The sequence below is a fragment of the Tursiops truncatus genome, chromosome 17 (assembly GCF_011762595.2).
Source record: "Tursiops truncatus isolate mTurTru1 chromosome 17, mTurTru1.mat.Y, whole genome shotgun sequence".
Lineage (NCBI taxonomy): Eukaryota > Metazoa > Chordata > Mammalia > Artiodactyla > Delphinidae > Tursiops > Tursiops truncatus.
In genome coordinates, this window is record NC_047050.1 from 12,727,370 (window position 1) to 12,734,090 (window position 6,721).

Consider the following 6,721-nt stretch of genomic DNA (forward strand, 5'->3'; position numbering starts at 1 on the left):
TTGATGCACCTTTTGCTGAGTTCATAAGGAGGCTATGATATTTATATCATTTGGCATAAATTGTTATGTTTCTCTGAATATTTCATTAGGATGAATTAGTAGAATAAAGTTACTAAGTCCTAGTGTTATAAAAAAAGTTATGTTTACATTAGCATTAGGTCAAAAAAACAAAGGACATACCTTAATATTAAAATACTTTATTGCTAAAAATTGCAAACCATCATCGGACAACGCAGGGTTGAAATAAACCTTCAATATGTAAAAGACGCCGTATCTGCGAAGCGTAATAAAGTGAAGCACAATACAACGAGGTATGTCTGTATGTAAAATTTGGAAAATATCGAACTCCCTCTCTTTCAAAATCCCCCCAAAAACGGTAACCAGAATCACCCATTGTATTAGTTTCCTATCGCTGTAACAAATTACCACAAATTCCGTGCCTTAAAACACCTTAGTTATAATCATTAAAACTACTTGGAATGTAAGTGGATACTGAAGAATCAGGAAAGTTGCCCCTGTCTGTTTTCCTGAATTCCAAGGCCAATGGAAATAGAGTGAATGTATTAGTGTGTGTTGAGTCATGAGTTGACTGAATTTGGCAAGAAAATTTGAAAACTCTCTTTCTGGGAAGAATCAGGGTTGTTCCAATAAAAACAGGAGCCCTTGGCAGCTGTGAAACCCGTATGTGTTCCCACTTGTAACACAACCTCGTATTAACCATGCTTCAGCCTACTGAGTTCTGTGAAAACGAAGAGACCCAGTTTATACACATATTCTAATATTTTGTGTCTGACTGGGCAACTATTTCTTCCACCTGCAGTGTTCTAAGATTACACAAATGTACAGAAGAGTACTCTTGATATCAGATATTTTTCTCCTGGCAGGTCACTCATGAGTCATCATCAAAGATTTTCATAGGACTGCCCTCACAGACCATTCTCTAGGTAGGGAGTTGAAAGCAGTATAGCAATCATGCTTTGAAGAAATTTCCAAACGGCAAAAATCTGTTTGAGTAATCAAGTAAAATCAAGAAAACCATTTGGCGTTTACTTTGAGTAACTTAATTATAACTGCAAAGGATATGTTGTTTATTTATAGAGCACCTTTCCCCAAAAGACGTTCAATCACTAAATTACTATGTTCTCCCTTAGAAGACAGGGAGAAAGAGACATTTTGGTGAGGTTTATCTTATCTGATGATAAGAGAAAAGGGTCTCATTCCTTTTTTTCTTTCTCCATTTTTCTCATCTTTTTAGACCCCAAATTCCAAATTGGTGAAAGGGTGAGCAGTAACCCAGACCAGAGCTGGGGTGACAAGTAAGAGGAATCCCTTGTTGTTTTCATCCAGGGGTCTCCCTGTCTCTTGACGTCTAGGTAAAACGAAATCAATGCCCCAATTCCAAGGCTTGTGGCTGATTTCCATAAATGCCTAGGCAGTTTACAGTCTCAAAGTCTCAACCAGCTCCAAACTTTTATTTCCTCCGTTTATGGGTTGTCTGGGTGTCTCACATGTTTGGTTCTGTTCAGCAATGCATTGACTCAGATGTCACATTCAGGCTCTTTTCCAGTTTTCACACACACACACACACACACACACACACACACACTCCCACAAGTTGATTTGCACGGTAAGTGGACCTTACTGATTTAAGAGAGAGCTGGAAGTAGAGAATTCCAAGGGAATTTTTTTTTTTTTTTTTTCCTGCGGTACGCGGGCCTCTCACTGTTGTGGCCTCTCCCGTTGTGGAGCACAGGCTCCGGACGCGCAGGCTCAGCGGCCATGGCTCACGGGCCCAGCCGCTCCGCGGCACGTGGGATCTTCCCGGACCGGTGCACGAACCCGTGTCCCCTGCATCGGCAGGCGGACTCTCAACCACTGCACCACCAGGGAAGCCCTCCAAGGGAATTTTTACTCCCTCTCATTCTCTCTACCTTACCTGGTGCCCCAGTTACACGTCGTCATCAGCCGGGCTCCTGCTTCCTCTCTGAGGCAAAACAAATTCCTCTTGCTGCCTCATGCGGAACCGGTGAGACTTTTCTGTGTTGCCTCAGCACCTTCCCACAGGCCTCAGGTGCTCACCTCCTCCAAGTGGCTTATCAAGTTGTGTCCTTTCCTAAGAAGAATTCTGGTGCCAGCTGTTAAGAAAATAAAAATTTCAACCCTTTATAATTTATTTTTAAACTCCAGTGTTTTCAGTCAAAAGAAAACTAATATTTCTTTCATTCAACAAGTAAAAGAAATCTTTGTGTGCTTATTTTATGCCAGGCATTATTCCTGGAGCTGGGAGCCCAGCAGGGAATACGACACAGTCTTATTGCAGAGTTTCTGTCTCCTGGAGGAGAAATGTTTTAAACAAATAATGATGTGAATAATTTAGTAGCAACTGTGGAAATTACCACAGAGGGAAATTTCTGAGTATTATCTGGAAGGGCGTGGCCGTGGCAGAAAGGGGTTAGGAATGAGGGAAAGTTTTCCTGACACGTTTAATCTGCCCATCATTAGAAAAGGCTGGTTTACTCATAGGCCTACGTGCTTTTGTCTGCAATTGTGCCGCCTCTGAGGAGACAACTAAAATCCGAGCGACAACATTTGTTGAGTTTCTGTCATTAATTAACATATAATTAATTCAACAAACACTTATTGAGGGGCTCCTATGTGTCTGATACTCTGCTAAGAGTATCTGTAACAGCTTATATGTAGCCTAGAGAGGGTGACAGAAAATATTCAGAAAAATAAAGAAGTATGGTATTATCAGGCAGTATGAAGTGAAATAACTGAAAACAGGTGATGGGTGGGTGGTCAGGAAGGGCCTCACCGGGTGCAGAGGCCTGGTTGGTGAGCAGCTTGCTGAAGAGGGTCTAGTTAAAGGAAAGGTGTGTACAAAGGTCCTGAGGCAGAAACCACACTGTTGGCTCATCTGACCACAGAGAAATGCAGAGGCGAGAGTAAGTAAGTGAGAGGAAAGAGAGGATGTTCTTGGCATGGAGCCAGGGTCCTGTTTAGGTAGGATTTTGTAGGCCATGGGAGGAGTTCGAGATTCTTCCCCAAGAGAAAAACGAAGGGATCCGTAGGGGAGTGACTTATCTGATTTGTGTTTTAAAAGATCATTCTGGGTGCGGGATAGAGAATAGAGTGTTTATCACAGTGTTTTATAATAAACAACCTAAACATCTATTAATGCAGAATTGGTTAAATAAATAATGGTATGGCAGTTTCTCAAAAAACTAAAACTGAAAATACCATATGATCCAGCAATTCTACTCCTGGATATATATCCAAAGAAAATGAAAACACTAATCTGAAAAGATACATGGACCCCAACTTTCATAGCAGCATTATTTATAATAGCCAAGATATGGAAACAACCTAAGTGTCCATTTAACAGATGAATGGGTAAAGAGGATGTGATATATATCACATAAATATAACAAAACAGAAACAGACTCACAGATATAGAGGACAAACTAGTGGTTACCGGTGCTTAAGAGAAACTGCCATGTATATAGTAACAATACACAAGCAACAATTACAATTATTACAATTACTATGTAATAGTAAAATAAGCAACAGGGATATACTGTACAGCACAGGGAAATGTAGCCATTATTTTATAATAACTTTAAATGGAGTAAATCTATAAAAATATTGAATCACTATGTTGTACACCTGAAACTAATATTGTAAATCAACTATATTTCAATTTTAAAAAAAAGGAAAAAAATGGTGGCATGTCTATATGTTGACATGGAAAGATGTTCGTTCACCTTGTAGTAATTGGGGAAAAAAATCAACTTACAATATAATGAATTTATTGAGCTTTAATTAGTCTGAAAGGATATAAACAAAAATGTTTATATATTTTGTCTCTGGGTGGTGACAATATACAATTTTTTTCTCCTTTTTTGTTTACCTATATTTTCTAGTTTTTCCATGTGAGTAATAAAAAGGGGTATATAGAAATAAGTTCATGAGACGTAAGATTAAGAGGTGGCCTGACAGAGAAAACATTGAAATACAGTAATGTGATATTTTCACTTACCAAGAATTATATTTACAGCTTACTTCAAAGCATGAATACCTTGCAGAATATTTCAAATGTTATGTCATAAAATTTATAATGGAAAACTGAAAGTGTGATTACATGAGTTATTATTCCTTAAAATTATAGTTCATAGTATTTATCTTTTCCTGGCAAGTATCATTGACTTTGATCATACATTTCCTCAGGCCTAGCATGAAATTCTTTCCCACTTGAGTGCTGACTTTTGGGAGTGCTTCTGACTGCGTTGCCTTGCTGCATTTTTTTGAACTGGGATTAGAAAATATTTCTATTTTCCACTTAAAATTCCAAGAAAAATAATTTGAAATATGGAAAACTAAAACTCAATGGAATATATCTGAGCTACTGAGGACTTTTATGAGTTGTTCCCGTTTTTTCCTGAAAACATTGCATAATTTTAGACTTCCACTTAATTCTTTTCGTTCAAGGTGTTTACCGTTGGGTGAAGTTTTAAGTCCCTCACATATCAGCTGTTCAATAACAGTAGCACATCTGACCAAATGCCAATGGGCTAGAATTTATGATTTTCTAATGGTAGCAGTGTGGGTTAAGTTCCCTACAATCTTGGTCTTTCTGATCTCCCTTTGTTAATTTCAGAGGAATCCTTTGAATTTTAAATTTCATGTCAAGTTTTACAACAGTAGATTGCTGCAAGTTTTACAACAGTAGATTGCTGCAAATGTCATCAGGTTTTTGACTTGTATGCTTGAGAAAACTGAAGGTTTTTTTTTTTCTTGTCCATTACTGTCTTTTTGAAATTATTTTCTGTCATTGTTGTGTAAGATAACTTGGACTTCCTAGGTCCTCCGATGATGCGTGTCCATAACAATTTTAAATAAACCATGTAGAAGACATATACATTACTAATCTTGCTAAGGGAAAAGTGTGAATTAAAAGCTATTTTTAGGGGCTTCCCTGGTGGCGCAGTGGTTGAGAGTCAGCCTGCCGATGCAGGGGACACGGGTGCGTGCCCCGGTCCGGGAAGATCCCACATGCCGTGGAGCGGCTGGGCCCGTGAGACATGGCCGCTGAGCCTTCGCGTCCGGAGCCTGTGTTCTGCAACGGGAGAGGCCACAACAGGGAGAGGCCCGTGTACCGAAAAAAAAAAAAAAAAAGCTATTTTTAAAAATTTATTGAATTAATTTATTTATCTGCGTTGGGTCTTCGTTGCTGTCCGCGGGTTTTGTCTAGTTGCAGCGAGCGGGAGCTTCTCACTGCGGTGGCTTCTCTTGTTCCTGTTTCTGAGTCACACGATAACCAACCCCATTTCGTTGTAGCCACGCTCTTGTTTTTTTCAATATGCTGCCCTCTGGTCAGCTCCAGCAGATAGGGTTTCTCCCTTCAGAGGACTTGGGGCTTGTCTGGAGCCAGGGACGCTTTGGCCTCTCCTCCCGTTCCTTTGTGATTTGCAGACAGACGGAGAAAGGAGGGATGTTTCTGAGAATTTGCAGACCTTTATCTAAGCTTTCTTTCTTTCTTTTTTTTTTTTTTTGTATGTCATTGAACTTGGATGACCTGTAGAATTTCAGAAACAGTTGATGGTGTGAAGGAGCAGGGCTGCCTTAAGTGGACATATTTAGTCCTGGATAAAATAAGTTAAGGATCGACAGTAACATGTAAATGGAGATTTCAGCCATTTCCACTAAAATTTGCTGCATGTGAAAGACGGAAGAAAGAGGATCTGCTGCTATTTTGTGTGCAATTAAAACAGGCTAGTCTTCCCAGAGAAGTACTTGTTGAAATAGGAAAACTCTGGATACAGTATAAGCTTCCCAACCCGTTGTTAGATGCTGCACTTCTCACCACGCTGCCACAAGGGATGGGAAAGCTTTTTTTTTTTTTTTCTGTTTGTGACTTCCAGTCCATACAAGACCAGTCAAAGGTAAAGGGCACATCTGAAATAATTTGAAAGTATACTTCAATTTCATGTAGTGTCCAGTTAAGAGAAAAGAGGGGGTAGATAAAATAGAAGAAATTGGAAAGGTGCAAGAGAGAAGAAAAGATAAACGAGTGGTAGATAAAGTAGGAAGATGAATTGGGCAGCAGAGCAAGAGAGGAGAGAAACTATAGAAAAAGGAAGAAACACAGGCTTGAGGATGCTACACTCCTATCACTGCTTTTTAAAGTGCTAACTTACACAGGACCTTCAGGTTTCCTTACACTATTCTGAATGGGATTCCAATAGAAACGTACAGTGGGGGAAATCCATTTCCTGGGAGAGTGTTTGCTCAGTTGGATTTTGTAACCCATATTCTTGAGGAAGGTGGGTCCTTGGTTCAAATTTGATGGTTTCCATTTGATGATAATCTTCTAAAATGTTAATGTAAGCATATTATGGATCACCGGATGCCCACGTGATAATAGAATACTGTCTCACAATTTCATGGCAGTGCTCACTTTTATACTTGCTACTGGGTAGGTGTAAAATAGCACTGGGTTACTCTCATTCTCACGGGCTAATGATAAAAGAGTACTGGTTAACTTAATAAATGATGTATTTGTGCCAATTAGAGTCCAAATTAGTCATCTGGTGCTTGTAAGGAGAATGATATTTGAATAGAGAAAAGTAATGGGAGAATGGAGTGATCTCTGAAGGAAGACACATGTAGATGGGAGGGGCACAAAGAACCCAAGAGAGCCCACCTTAAACTTGGTACCACC